This window comes from Tachysurus fulvidraco, chromosome 3 (genome assembly GCF_022655615.1).
Source record: "Tachysurus fulvidraco isolate hzauxx_2018 chromosome 3, HZAU_PFXX_2.0, whole genome shotgun sequence".
NCBI lineage: Eukaryota > Metazoa > Chordata > Actinopteri > Siluriformes > Bagridae > Tachysurus > Tachysurus fulvidraco.
Window position 1 is genome coordinate 3635972 of NC_062520.1, and position 15407 is coordinate 3651378.

General features: G+C 42.2%; 1 long non-coding RNA gene across 1 annotated transcript; it reads right to left on the reverse strand.

Annotated features, from left to right (window-relative positions):
- Positions 1–11969: 11969 nt before the first annotated feature.
- LOC125140875 lies at positions 11970–15196 on the reverse strand. The gene is made up of 3 exons (XR_007140177.1): positions 14951–15196; positions 13151–13280; positions 11970–12181 (listed from the first exon to the last, which is right to left on the reverse strand). It is a non-coding gene; the product is annotated as an uncharacterized LOC125140875 (long non-coding RNA).
- Positions 15197–15407: the final 211 nt, after the last annotated feature.

Here is a 15407-nt window from a genome sequence, read left to right on the forward strand (position 1 = left end):
GGAGTCAATTCTGCTGTTTTTGGAGATAAAGAACAGATCCAGAGTGTGTGAAGTGCAGAAGTGTGAATGTTAGTGTGTAGTGAGGGAATTAGTGAGAATTACAGACAAACCTACATGATGGATGATAAAGAGAAAGGCCTCCTCAATCATCATGAGTACCAGTTTACAGAGTATAAACAGACAGAGAGAGAGAGAGAGAGAGAGAGAGAGAGAGAGAGAGAGAGAGATGGAAGAATCAGGGAGTTACACTATGGAAATGTGCTGTTTGTGAATAAGAGACTGTCACACAGAGATGGAACAGCAGGAGATGGAGAGGAAACGATTTAAATATAAGACATGCATCAGAGCTAAAAGTCTGTGCCCCCACATTGAGGAGAGTGTGTAGAGTGTTACAGAGCCTCAGAGTTCACCCTGCAGTCATCTAGTGTTGATGTGCAGATTCAACGCACTCAAAGAATTGCTTTAAACCTTTGTCTCATAACCATAACCATTAGAAACCCAAGGATACTGTAATGAAGTGTCAGAGGCAAGCAGAGAGGAATCCATGCACAGTTTATTGACGTACACATACAGCAAGTAAAGACGTAGTCATGAAAACAAGTGAGGGTCAAAAACACAGAAGAACGCAGTTCACGGAGCAAACGTAGTACAGGTCACAAAAAACAGGCACAGGTCGAGACACAATAATGCCAATAGAACTGGCATGCTCAAAGTTGAAACAATACTAAATACCTTACAGTGCCCCTCGAGCACAGCGTCTTCATCACCACCACACTGAGCACTGGAGCCCCTCAGGGTTGTGTGCTCAGTCCACTGCTGTTGACCTTGCTGACTCACGACTGTGCAGCAATGCAAAGAAATGTCTCATTGCATGTCATTTATATATAGAATTGCGTTACAGATACATTACATATGCAACAGTATTATATACAGTAATATACTAAAAACACATCAACTCCATACAGGATATGAAGTATGATCAACTTGGGATTTAACTTCCTCTAAAAAGATAATAGAAAGAGTGACTTGACAGATTTCCTAGCCTTACAACCTCAAGTCAAATTTTATTAAATACACCAGTGGAAGTGCTGTACATTACTTCAACATTATATTAAATAACATCATAAGACAAAACATGAAAATATGTTTTGAGAAAAGCTTTGAAATATACGACGGAGTGGATCTCAGCTGGAAGGGGAGATGGTTCCTGAGTTTTGGACCAACAACAGACAAGACTTTATCTTATAAAATAAGCTGATTACAATATATTTGCATTCTGATTGGGGACTAAAAACAATTCAAAACATTCCAGGAAGCCAGGGAAGAGATGTCAAAACAGGAAAAATGCTGAATTATCTCTCTTTTTGGTCCCTATTAAAAATCTAGCTGCTGAATATTACATAAGCTGCAAGCAAGATAAGGCAGTGAGAAAAAGACCAGGTCAAAAAACATTGTAGTAAAAGCTTTCCTACGGTCTCTGTTGGAGAGAAAAACATTTTAAACTTCGTAACAGACCTTAAATGAAAGAAAGTTCCCTTAACAATAGCACTAACTGTTTAGCGAGAAGTACAACTGAGTCAAAGATAGCTCCAAGATTTTTGACATGCTCTATTTGTGAGTTAAAAGAGAACCTAACTGCTTTAAGGAGCAACTTTTTTGAGCTGCAGAAGAGACTGAGTTTTATTCCAAAACTCTAATCAAAGCCATTTCAATGAATCGAAATGTTCAGCTAATCAGAAATCCATCTAAATTTAACCAGGTGTGATGTGATAAATTATGCCTAACACTCAGATAGGGCAAAATTTATTACATTTATCAAGGTGAAAAAGTGGAAAAGTCGATCTTGCTGTCTGTCTCGTCCTCCTGGCTTTCATTCAGAAATCTGAGGCTTCGATATGAGACGTTATAAATGTGAACCCGTGTGCAGAGCCGGTCATCTGGCATGCTCGATTAATCACACGCTTTCTAAGAAGCTTTCTAGAGAACGATTTTTATTTAAAGGGTACTTCTATTAGTGTCTGTCTGCCACAAGATGATTTATTGTAGTGCCTTTTTTTTAATCTACAAATCAAATAATTCTCAGGACATTCAGCACCACAGTACAGGTATATATGGCTAAACACAGCAGGAATAACCGAGTGGCATTTAGTTTCGTACGCGAGTATTAAATCAGAAACAGAAACACTTTTGATTGATAGATAGCACAGTATCAGTTAGAAAAGGTTTGACAGTGTGCATGCAGAGAAAGGACATATTTCAACTCCGATATTTTTCAGCACAAAGTGACTGAGGTGCCCTTGAGCAAGGCACCGAACACCCCAACTGCTCCCCGGTCGCCACAGCATAAATGGCTGCCCTCTGCTCCAGGTGTTTGTTCATGGTGTGTGTGTTCACGGTGTGTGTGTGTGTGTGTGTGTGCGCACTTTGGATGGGTTAAATGCAGAGAACAAATTCTGAGTATGGGTCACCGTACTTAGCCGTGTGTCACGTCACTTTTTTTTTTTATGTCACGTCACTTATTAAACATTATAGCTCTATGTGGTTTCTGTGGGAGCATAAATGTCATGAACGTGGGAAGGAAGCGGACCCAAATGCAGGATAGCCAAATCAATAGGGTTTAATAACAAAGGAAACACAAAACACGACACGGACTAAAGACAGGACAGGACAACGGTAGATTCTGCGCTGCGCAAGGCAACGTGGCACAGTTAAATACACAGGGTAATCACAATTGGAAACTGGTGTGTAGACTGGGAGGAGCAGACAAAGGCGGGGCAGACACATGACGAGGAACGTAAACAGATGCACGTGGCCAAAGTCTGAGCTGAGTCCTGACAGTACACCCCCCCCCCCCCCCCCCCCCACGAGGCGTGGCTCCCGAATCCTGACAAGGTCCAGGAGGGGGGGGTGAGGCACACGGCGAAGGCAGGTGGGGAAGCAAGGCACATGGCGAGGCAGGTGGGGGGAGCAAGGCACACGACGAGGCAGGTGGGGGAAGCAAGGCACACGACGGCGCAGAGAGGGCCGAGCGACGTCCACAGAGAAGCTGACGGGCTGAGCGACGTCCACAGCCGAGCTGACGGGCCGAGCTGACGGGCCGAGCGACGTCCACAGCCGAGCTGACGGGCCGAGCACTACCCCCGACGCACCGCGGCCAGTCACACCTCTCAGGAACCAGGAACGGGGAGGGTGGGGAAGAAAAAACAATCCTCTACAGAACAGAAAATCCATAGGGGCGAAATACAGTCCTGCAACACCCCCCACGGACAGGAAGTGGGGTGACATCCTCCACGGAAACCAAATGTGAAGCGACGCCCCCCACTGGACAAATGCTGGTGCAGCGGAATCTGTCATGAACACGGGAAGGAAGTGGACCCAAACGCAGCCAAATCAACAGGGTTTAATAACAAAGGAAACACGAAACGGACTAAAGACAGGACAGGACAACAGTAGATTCCGCGTTGCACAAGGCAAAGTGGCACAGTTAAATACACAGGGTAATCACAATATGAAATATTGAAATATGAGTGTGTAGACAGGGAGGAGCAGACAAAGGCGGGGCAGACACGTGATGAGGAACGTAACCAGATGCACGTGGCCAAAGTCCGGGCTGAGTCCTGACATTAACGTTCACCAATAACCACTAACAGAGCCACGTCTGTAAGTGGCTTTGGGCTTTCATTTGTTTGAACCGTTGTTCATGTACAGCATTTGTTCACGTGCAGGGTTGTGTGTGTGCGTGTGTATGCGGAACCTGTGTTCGGGATGAGATTGACCGGAGGAATTTATTTATGTTGCGCATGTTCACAACATGTGCTCCTTTTTCTTGGTTAGCTGTTGGTTTTGTCTCTGCATGTGCTCAGGGCAATAGCATGGATCACATACTTTTGTAAGTTTTTATTTTTTGCACACCGGTACTGGATTGTCAGTTTAGCAGAGTTGGTATTGTTTTGCACCCTTGGTAAAGCGGAGCGAGGTATGTCTTTTATTTTATTGTGAATCTGGTTACGATAGCTTAAAGCTTATCACTGTTAAGTTTGATTTTAATGTGTGTAGGTCATTTGTTTGTTTTGAATGTGTACTTTTCTTTCTTTAATTTAAGTTTCACGGTGTTAAACGGTGATGACTGGTGGATGCTTCATGAAGAGTACGACTCGTGAACTGAAGACGTGTCCCAATAAATGATCTACACCTGTTTAGAGACTCTCTGTTCATTTATCGATGCCAAGGGCTGCTACAACGTCTCATTGGCTCCCAAGCTGATGTTACGATTCCTTTACTAACGTTTCGTTCTTATCTCTAGTATCTTGCCTCTGGATTTGAGCAGAATGTAATATGTCTAAGGTGATTACTTTGGTCTCAAGGAGATGGATCGTCTGGTGATTTTGTCTGACCTGAGTGAGAAGACAGAAGCTTAGAAAGAGCGGTGATGTGTAGCTATTATGGATAATGACCTTTGATGTGATCCTCATTAGCTTTTGACACAAATTGGTTTGTGCTGGAGATCCCTCACTAATTACTGTCGTTAAAGCAAACCTAACAAAGGAGTCATAGCTCTACTCGTTAATCCGAATGGAACAAAATATGTGACAGGAAGGTAAATGAATTCCAGTTCAAACACCGATGTTCCAGTTCATCCGGTGCAATTGGTTGAGTTATGAATTCAAAGCTTTATTGTAAATGTACTGCCAAAACGGCTGGTGAAACTCTGCCCTCCAGCTCATTAGTCAAACAAAAGGCTTTGATCATTTTTCTTCACATACCAAAGATTGTAAAAAAAAAAAAAAGGGTTGTGGCTGTTTTTCTCCAACTTCCAAAAAAGCATAAAAACAGAATAAAAATGGAAAAGTTTAAAATTAAGATATTACTCTATAACAGTCTCAGCTACTTTGCACTGTTCATGCTATATTAATTACAAGGGGGGAACCATTTCTTTTGTTGTTGCATCATTTGTATTCAACATATTTAACATACCCACATCCCATAATTTGTCAAGCCACACAAATATATACATACATACAACCTTTTTAAGCTTCCATGAGCTATATATACCCAACAGACATTAAGTCCATTACAAGTGAGATCAAAGGATAGTCCAGTAAACAGAAACAGTCTTATCTGCAGATGACCAGAAGGCATTGGAGGTTAAGGTCCGTGATCAGAGTCCCAAATAGAGTTTCTTCAGCCGAGCAAGCATTACATCTGTCCAATCACACATAGTCATAGTCATAACAAATGAACAAAATAATCCTCTTGGAGCAGTAAGACAATCAAGCTTCTCAAAGCACCGGTAAGATGGCCCTCCTCACCGAGTATGAGGAAACTTCAAACAGGATCTCTCTTTTTTTTTACTCTTCAACTTCCTGTTTTATCCCCTACAGGACATATCCCTATGTGTCCCCCTAGTGGCCAGGATGAATTATTAACAAAAACTGCATTAAACCCTGTGACAGGCAGTGACTGTTACATATCCGTCTCCTCATTTTGGGACTTTTATACTTTGCCAAAATAAGGTTTTAAATTCTGTACATGAAAAGAATCTACATGTTCAGGTTGAGCAATAAAAGACACAGAGTAATTAACAGGACCCAAACGTTTAACTACTTTGGCAGGACCTTTCCATTTTGCGGCCAGTTTTGCCATAAAACCTTCATCAGCACGTGACAGGGGATGCGCACGAACCCATACTAAATCTCCAATTTGTAAGTGCACTTGTCTCCTACGTAGATTATAGTACTTGCTTTGTTTATTCTGGGCGTGGTCCACATTCCTTCTCACAGCCTGAATCAGTTCCTCTGACTTTTCCAGAACATGGTAGGCTGGACTGCTGGGATCAGATGGTCTTAAGATAGCCCTTTCTAGGGGTCCTTTCAACTTGCGACCCAACATAACTTCGGCTGGTGTGAACCCCGTACTTTCCTGCCATGCTGTATTAATAGCAAACCGGAATTCTGCTAGCCACCGGTCCCAATGGCGATGATGGTCCTGCACATAAGAGGCAATCATGGTTTTAAGTGTTCGATTTATCCGCTCGGTTAGATTGGTTTGCGGATGAGCCGCTGTGGTGAGTTTCTGTATGACATTCCATCGTTTGCAAATTAGACCAATGAGTCGAGAGGTGAATTGTGGTCCTCTGTCGGATACCAAATACATCGGAGTGCCCCATCTGGTAAAAATTTCTTCAACAAGAATGCGTGAAATTTGAGGAGCTTTGGCTACTCGCAGCGGGAACAACTCAACCCATTTTGAGCAGTAATCCACAATCACCAAAAGATGTTCATTCTGTTTAGGACTTTTAGGGAATGGTCCCATTAGGTCGATTCCCAGCATGTGCCCAGGTTCCACTACCGGGGTCGATTGCATATAGCCAGCCAACTTCGAAACTGTTGGTTTATACTTTTGGCATACCTGGCATTCCTTACAATGCTTCCATACATCCGAGCGTATTGTTGGCCAATAGCATATATCCACCAGTCTCAACAATGTCTTAAGTCTGCCGAGGTGTCCACTTAATGGGTTGTCATGAGCATATTTCAGAAAGTCATCTCTCAAAGAGGTTGGCACCACAAGTTGCAATTTTTCTCCTTTCTTTCCTTGATTTATGTTTCTGAAGAGAAAACCATTCTTCATAACATAGTGAATACGATTTCGGGCTGTTTCAGAACTTGATTGCACTTTAGCAATGATTTCCTGGATTTCTGCATCCTTTTGTTGAGCCTTGGCAATGTCTGACCATTCTATGGGAAAGGTTGAGAAAGCAGTTGACGCATCCTTGGATTTTGCCATCGCGAGCAGGTTGAGTGCAGAAGATTCAGGGAAACTACGAGAAAGTGTGTCTGGAACAATATTACATTGACCTTTTCTATATGAAACTGTAAATTCAAACTCTTGGAGACGAATACCCCACCGTATCAGTCGAGAAGAGGGTTTTGGATGGTTAAAGACCCAGGCAAGAGCGGCATGATCAGTGATCACTTCAAATGGTCTCCCTTCCAGGTAAGGTCTCCATCTTTCTACCGCCCATACTACAGCACAGCATTCCTTTTCCGAAACTGAGTATGACTTTTCAGCACCTTTTAAAAGACGTGAAGCATAGGCCACTACATGTTCCACTCCTGCTATTTCTTGGGTTAAGACAGCTCCTAGTCCAAGGTCACTTGCATCAGTTTGGACTTTAAACGCTGCATTAAGATCAGGAGCAATAAGAATTGGTGCGCTAATCAACTCACGCTTAATCAAATCAAAAGAATTCTGACATTCTTCTGTTCACATCCAAGTAGCTCCTTTTCTTTTCAAGGCATGTAAGGAAGCAGCTTTCTCAGAAAACCTTGGAATAAATCTCTGATACCAGCCTGCCATACCTAAAAATCGTTGTATGTCTTTGAGCGACTTGGGCACGGGGAAGTTGGTAACAGCATTTACTTTGTCTTGATCTGTCCGTATTCCTTCGGCCGAAATCACATGTCCGAGAAACTTCAATGATTTCTGAATCAAGTTACACTTTTGAAGATTTAAAGTTAAGCCAGCATTATGTAGACACTGCAACACTGCTCTGAGGTGTTTAAGATGTTCTTCTTCAGACTTTGAATACACCACAATATCATCAATGTACACAAAACAACATTTTCCTTTTTGATCTTTTAGCACAAACTCCATAAGACGTTGAAATGAGGCTGCTGAGTTCTTAAGGCCAAAAGGTAACCGTAAAAATTCATATAGCCCTGACTGTGTCACAAAAGCAGTTTTATGAACGCTTTCAGGATCCATCTCAACTTGCCAATATCCACTTTTAAGATCAAGGGTACTGAAAACTGCTGCTCCATGCACTGACTCAAGGATATCATGGACCTGAGGCATAGGGTACCCATCCAGATACGTCTTTGCATTCAGACCTCTGAAATCAATACAAAACCTTTGTCCACCCCCCCTTCTTAGGCACTATTACTACCGGAGCAGCCCAAGAAGAAAATGAAGGTTGGATGATCTTCTTATCCAACATGACCCTGATTTCATGGTCAATAAAGGCTTGTTTTTGCTGTGATACACGGTAAGCTTTCTTGCGAACAGGAACCTCATTGGTGGTGATAATACGATGTCTAACCACACTAGTGTGGCCGATTTCATTTGTACATACTCTTGGCCACTCTTGAAGTAGCAGTCGAAGTTGTGACCTAAAGATGGAAGATGTATCTGAGTTTGCAACCAGCTGTTGAATACATTGATGGGTTTCTGACGTTTCCTCTGAAATGGGCAGAGCAATAAAAAGTGACAGCAGTGCATCTGAAACAGAAGGGGTTAAGAACGAAAAAGTTTCTTCTTGCTGATTAGTGGTAGCAGGCAAGGTATACAAAGCATTGCCAATATGCAAACTAATTCCAGTCACTACTAGAAAATCCAATCCTAGCACAATGGGTATGGTGAGATCATCATCTTTCATTACGAACAGTTCAAGTGCATATCTTCTTCCATGTAGATCACATTCACTACTCCATACACCCATAGCAGGTAATACCACACCATTGGCTTGCTTGAAAGTTTGACCACAGCTTGATTGTAACGGTTCACTTCGTCCCAACTGTTTCCAGCATGACTCTTGTATCAGAGTAAGGGAACTTCCAGTATCAACCATAGCTTGAAAGTATCTCCCTCTGATCAACACAGGTAAGGTCAGAATCTTTAATTTGGACTCCTTGTTCAAAGATTGTAACATACGAGTTGAGGACTGATTTGACTTTGGATGATAATCTCGTTCAGACGGAGACTTCCTTTTCTGTGTTTCTGCATTTACCTGACTCCAATATTGTTTGGATTCTTCAAAATCTCTCTCTATTTGTGTTCCAGTTCTCACCAACTCACTCACTTCCTTCACCGTTCCTCTCAATAGGCTGGCAAGTCTAGGATTACAATTCCTCAGGATAGCTTGAACAATCTCTTTCTCCTGCATGTCTTTCTTCCATCTCAGACAAAGTGCTTGGTAGTGGTAAGCAAAATCACGAATGGATTCTCTGGGTCCTTGTTTCCTTTCCAAAAGACGCTTGGTTGCTTCGGCTTCATAATCATCTGTGAGGAAAGCATGCAAAAATTCTTGTTTAAACTCCTCCCAATTAAGCACATGTCTTCTTTCGGCTAACCAACAATCTTTTGCTGTCCCCTTTAATACTGAGGTAAGAGAGGCTAGGATTTCAGAATTTGATAGAGGTCTAATTGCAAAATACTCCTCACATCGTTCTATGAAGGAGACAGGATCATCAGAATCAAACTGGGGAAATTCAGTTTTTACAGGTGGACAATAAAATACATCATTCATATTGTCTGACAAATTTAGCAAGGGCTTTCTAGGACATATAGGTGTAGGTAACGGAGGAGAAGCTGGAGTGGATGCATTAAGAATATAACTCTTAAACTTAGCATCAAGTTGGGCATCTCTCCTCTTCAGACAATCTACCATCGACTTCCCCATGTCTTGCATGCTTAATTCGAGACCCTGTCTAACTCTTTGACATTCTCTTTCAATCTTATAAATCAATTTCTCCTCCAGGAGCTTACACTGGCTACTAAACTCAGTTTGGGAACAGCATTGACTTAACTTTTGTAGACAAGCTTGTACATCCTCTTCTAAAGTTGTAAGTCGCAAAGTCAGGGCTTGAACATGCCTCTCAAAAGAGCTGCTATCAAAGACTATGTCATCTGGAGGAGGAGGAAGAAGATTAATATCAGACTGAACATTAGGTTCCTCTTCGTCATCCGAGATAAGGTACAGCTCACTGAACGTATTTATAAGATCTTTTATTGGAATTGGATCCCTTCTAGTGGTAAAAGGCCCAGTAGAAAAATCAACTGGAGGGTCATGTTCATCCCCTGCATCGTGCAATGTTGTCAACATTTTTACAAACAAACACCCATAGACTCTTTCTTTAACGAATCAACAAAAGAACGTCCCTGTTCGGGCGCCAATCTATAACAGTCTCAGCTACTTTGCACTGTTCATGCTATATTAATTACAAGGGGGGAACCATTTCTTTTGTTGTTGCATCATTTGTATTCAACATATTTAACATACCCACATCCCATAATTTGTCAAGCCACACAAATATATACATACATACATACATACAACCTTTTTAAGCTTCCATGAGCTATATATACCCAACAGACATTAAGTCCATTACAAGTGAGATCAAAGGATAGTCCAGTAAACAGAAACAGTCTTATCTGCAGATGACCAGAAGGCATTGGAGGTTAAGGTCCGTGATCAGAGTCCCAAATAGAGTTTCTTCAGCCGAGCAAGCATTACATCTGTCCAATCACACATAGTCATAGTCATAACAAATGAACAAAATAATCCTCTTGGAGCAGTAAGACAATCAAGCTTCTCAAAGCACCGGTAAGATGGCCCTCCTCACCGAGCATGAGGAAACTTCAAACAGGATCTCTCTTTTTTTTTACTCTTCAACTTCCTGTTTTATCCCCTACAGGACATATCCCTATGTGTCCCCCTAGTGGCCAGGATGAATTATTAACAAAAACTGCATTAAACCCTGTGACAGGCAGTGACTGTTACAACTCATCTCTAACATTTATCCCTAATGATCAAGCCTGAGGTGACGATGGTGAGGAAAAACTCCCTGAGATGATATGAGGAAGAGGAACCAGACTCAGAAGTGAACCTCATCCTCACTTGGGTGACACTGGACAGGAAATAATGTCAATCTAAATAATAATCCTTTTTATAACAGTTTGTAGTCCAGTGGAATTGTGGAACCAACAGGTCAGAGTTCATTATTAAGTGACGTGACATTCGGCTAAGTACGGTGACCCATACTCAGAATTTGTTGTCTGCGTTTAACCCATCGAAAGTGCACACACACAGCAGTGAACGTACACACCGTGAACGCACATCTGGAGGAGTGGGCAGCCATTTATGCTGCGGCACCCGGGGGATCATATGTCTAACACAAAGCCATAACACTTTATGTATTTAGTGCTGAAAATCGTAAGTGATTAACCACCAGCACTTCTAGGTCCCCATTGTGCCAGCAAAACACTTACTTACTTCAGTGCAAAACAGTGACCAGTGACAAGACACCAAGACATTGTGAGCAGATCCTTCAAATTCCTGTAAAGCTCTAACGTACGGACTCCATGAATCAGGCTTACCTGTACAGCACATCCCATATATGCTTGATCAGCTTGAGATCTGCGGAAATTGGAGCCGATGAAGCCTCAATTGGAGCCTCAAACCATTTCTGAACAATTTTTGTAGTGTGACAGGTTTTGGCTCCTCTGTTACGGAGACGCTTCGGCCCAGTTATTTAGCTATCACAATTAGGCTCTTGTAAAAGTCACTCAGATATTTACTGTATGCTTTCTCATTTTTTCTGGTTCCAGAATATTAACTTCAAGATCTGACTGTTGATTTGCTGCCTAATATGTCTCACCCTTACACTATAATGAGATAATCAATGTTATTCACTGCACCTGTCAGTGGTTTTAATGTTATAGCTGACCAGTGTATGTGTGTAAGTACTCTACTTGAGTGATGTTTCCAATATTGTGATTTCTCCTCATCCTCATCTCTCCTCCAGTATCTAACAGAGTGAGGGACTTGTTCAATTCAATTCAATTCAATTCAAGTTTATTTGTATAGCGCTTTTTACAATAGACATTGTCTCAAAGCAGCTTTACAGAACATAAACATACAGCAGAAGGTAAACATAATTAATAATAAAGGGAATTGTCAGAATAAAAATTCAAGATTATTATTAGATATAAATAGGTCACAATCTGTATGTATTTATCCCCCAATGAGCAAGTCTGAGGTGACTCAGGCAGCAGTGGCAAGGAAAAACTGCCTTAAATTGGTAAAGGAAGAAACCTTGAGAGGAACCGGACTCAAGGGGGAACCCATCCTCATATGGGTGACACTGGGGGTGTGATTGTAATATACAGTCAGTTAAATGTTGTATTGGTGTAAGGATCATGGACTTCGGATCTCCTTAGAATCACAGAGTCTAACTGGAGATGTCTCAGGATTCTTACAGTCGGCCTCGGCTCAGTGGACGTCCAAAGGCTTCGTCCCACAGAGGACGTCGGGATCTGGTACGATAAAGACTTGTGCTGTCTCATGGAAAGCAGTTTCCTGTCTGTTTTCATTTCTGTCTCAGTTGTAAGGAGATGATGTCTGGTAGAGAAATTCAGTGAGAGCATGCTAGATGTTTCTCAGAATGCAGCTGAAAACGTTATAGACACGATTTCTTTTATTCAAATTGGCTCTCAGTTTCTCAGTCTCAGTTAACTCCAGTGAAATCTCTACAGCTGGACTAACCAACACTAGCCTAGTGGTTAAGGTGTTAAGCAGCCAATCGGAAGGTTGTGAGTTCAATCTCAGGTCAACCAAGCTTCCACTGTTGGGCCCTTGAGCAAGGCCCTCAGCTGTATGCAGAACAGAACGGGTGGCATGAAAGCCTTTATTAGTGCCACATATACATTATAGCACAATTCTTTTCTTTACATACCCCAACTGAGGAGGTTGGGGTCAGAGTGCAGGGGCAGCTATGATACAGAGCCCTGGAGCAGGGAGGGTTGAGGGCCTTGCTCAAGGGCCCAGCAGTGGCAGTTTAGCTGTGCTGGGCCTTGTACCCCGATCCTCCGATCAACAACCCAGAGCCTTGACCGGTTGAGCCACCACTGACATTTTTTTAAAACCAATAACAAAGAAATACAAATTATATATGTAAAAAAAAAAAGAATTAAAAATAACATTAATTTTGTGCTTGTGGTCACATGACCGTTCATTGTTGTGCAATTTCTCCTAATACAAATTTCAAAATAAAAGCCTCTTGTGTTAGTGCCATTAGTTAATAATAATTTCAGTAATCTAGTGTAACAGCATTACTCTTGCCACACACGCATCTTGGTGAGTACGATACGATACTTCATATCGTATCGTATCGTATCATATCGTATCGTATTGTACTCACCAGGATTCTGTATTCTAGGTTCCCAGTGATCCTAATTGGCACTACAGAAAAAGGATGGATGGAATGGATGCTGTTGCAACTGTGGTTAGAGAACAGCGAAGCGAGGGTAGTGCAGCACAGGGCAACACTCATCCGTTATCTAGAGGTCTTTATAGTAGCTGGAGTCTTACTGTATGATGCAGCATGTCAATCATCTTCTTCAAACATGACTCCTGGGTTCCACTCCTGGGTTTCATTTGGTCTGGAACATGTGCAGGTCCTCGTGTAAAGCTTGTGGTGAAGTCCTATTGGGCTCAACACCTTTGAAAGTGAAGCAGAAAGAAAATGTGAATTTTGCAAAAATTCACATTTGATGGGTTTTCTTCATCTGTTCTTACATGAATAAACCCAATCTTAATAAAAATGCAAAATAGCGAATAAATATGCTAACTAGTTAACGTTACGCACCTGACTGCAGCTCAGCCAGACTCTGTATTGATGATTTACAGAAGTACAAGAGGTTAAATATCACTTTAAATTCATCTGCTCAATCATGTGCAGTGTGTCAGAGGTCATTTTGTCCTCATTGAGTTTAAACACATATTTCTGCCTCTTCTAAACTTCTTCAGTGAATTTATTATACTGGTGACTACGCTAATGTGTGTGCGTGTGTCTGATTCGATTGAATCGAACCCGACTGAATGAATATGTTAATGTTTCTATAGCAACAGCTCATTTACATGGTGAATGCCCCATTAAAAAATGGTTATTTAACATCCAGTATGTGTTTCCATGTTATTATTACTAACAGTAACAGTAACTCATTCATTTTCTACCGCTTATCCGAACTTCTCGGGTCACGGGGAGCCTGTGCATATCTCAGGCGTCATCGGGCATCGAGGCAGGATACACCCTGGATGGAGTGCCAACCCATCGCAGGGCACACACACACTCTCATTCACTCACACACTACGGACAATTTTCCAGAGATGCCAATCAACCTACCATGCATGTCTTTGGACCGGGGGAGGAAACCGGAGTACCCAGAGGAAACCCCCGAGGCACGGGGAGAACATGCAAACTCCACACACACAAGGGGGAGGTGGGAGTCGAACCCCCAACCCTGGAGGTGTGAGGCGAACCTGCTAACCACTAAGCCACCGTGCCCCCAGTAACAGTAACAGTCTTAAATTAATTACAGGATTAGTCACAGTTCAGGTCTCTCGAGGACCAGCTTCTTTAGATATCTTCAGGACTTTCTCTATTCTTTCACACTCACACACACACACACACACACACACACACACACACACACACACACACACACACACACACACACACACACACACACACACACACACACACACACACACACACACACACACACACACACACACACACACACACAGTATATGCTTCCAGTGCAGGAGATAAATGGTGTCATTTATATCTTGGAGCTCTGACATTGTTGTGTTTATCCATACAACCGGAATTAAACGGCGTCACTAACAAGCTGATATGTGAAAAAGAAAATAATTAGTTCAATTTAATGAGATTTATGTTCTCACTCCTCATCAATCTGTCGGATCAATCGGATCGGTTCACCGATCACATATCGTCGAAAGAGAGAGTGCGTACTTCTTATAAGGTATCTCAAAGTATGTTATGCATTTAAATGTCTCCAGTACAAGAGAACGGGTCTGTTGGCTTTTTAATAATTCTCCCTTTACCTCCTCACACACTGTAAATACACAATTAGACTATAACAGAGTGTGATTTGTTATCATCTGTCAGCAGTGTCAAAAATGGCAGTGATTAATCACTCCGTCATTTTAGAAAGCACAATGGAAAATGGATTTGTCTTAAGCCGTGCGTGTCACCGGTGCAGCGAGTTCGCAGGATATTGCTTTTCCTCTAACTTTCTCAAGTCCAACACATTTTTCTTCTATTTTTCTCTTGAACACATGATTATAGAGCAGCATGTTACTCACTGTGTGTACAAGGTCCTGATTGCGATGTCTCACAATTTCTGCAGGTCTTGCTGTTCAGCGCTAGAGGAGGTGCTGTGTCAGTGCCCAACTCATTCTGACATAGAAAACACAATTGGACAGAATGGAAAAGTTTCTTCTTTTCTGTTATAATATTAAATGTACTCTCTGACTGAGTAACGGTTTATTGTTACTCAAAGTATCAGCGAGAATCAAGGGGAAGGTGTACAGGACAGTGGTGAGACCGGCCATGCTGTATGGTTTAGAGACAGTGTCACTGAAGAAGAGACAGGAGTCAGAGCTAGAGGTAGCCGAGCTGAAGATGTTGAGGTTCTTTTTGGGAGTGACAAGATTGGACAGGATTAGGAACGAGTACATCAGAGGGACAGCTCATGTTGGACGTTTGGGGGAAAAAGTTAGGGAGGAGAGATTAAGATGGTTTGGACATGTTCAGAGGAGG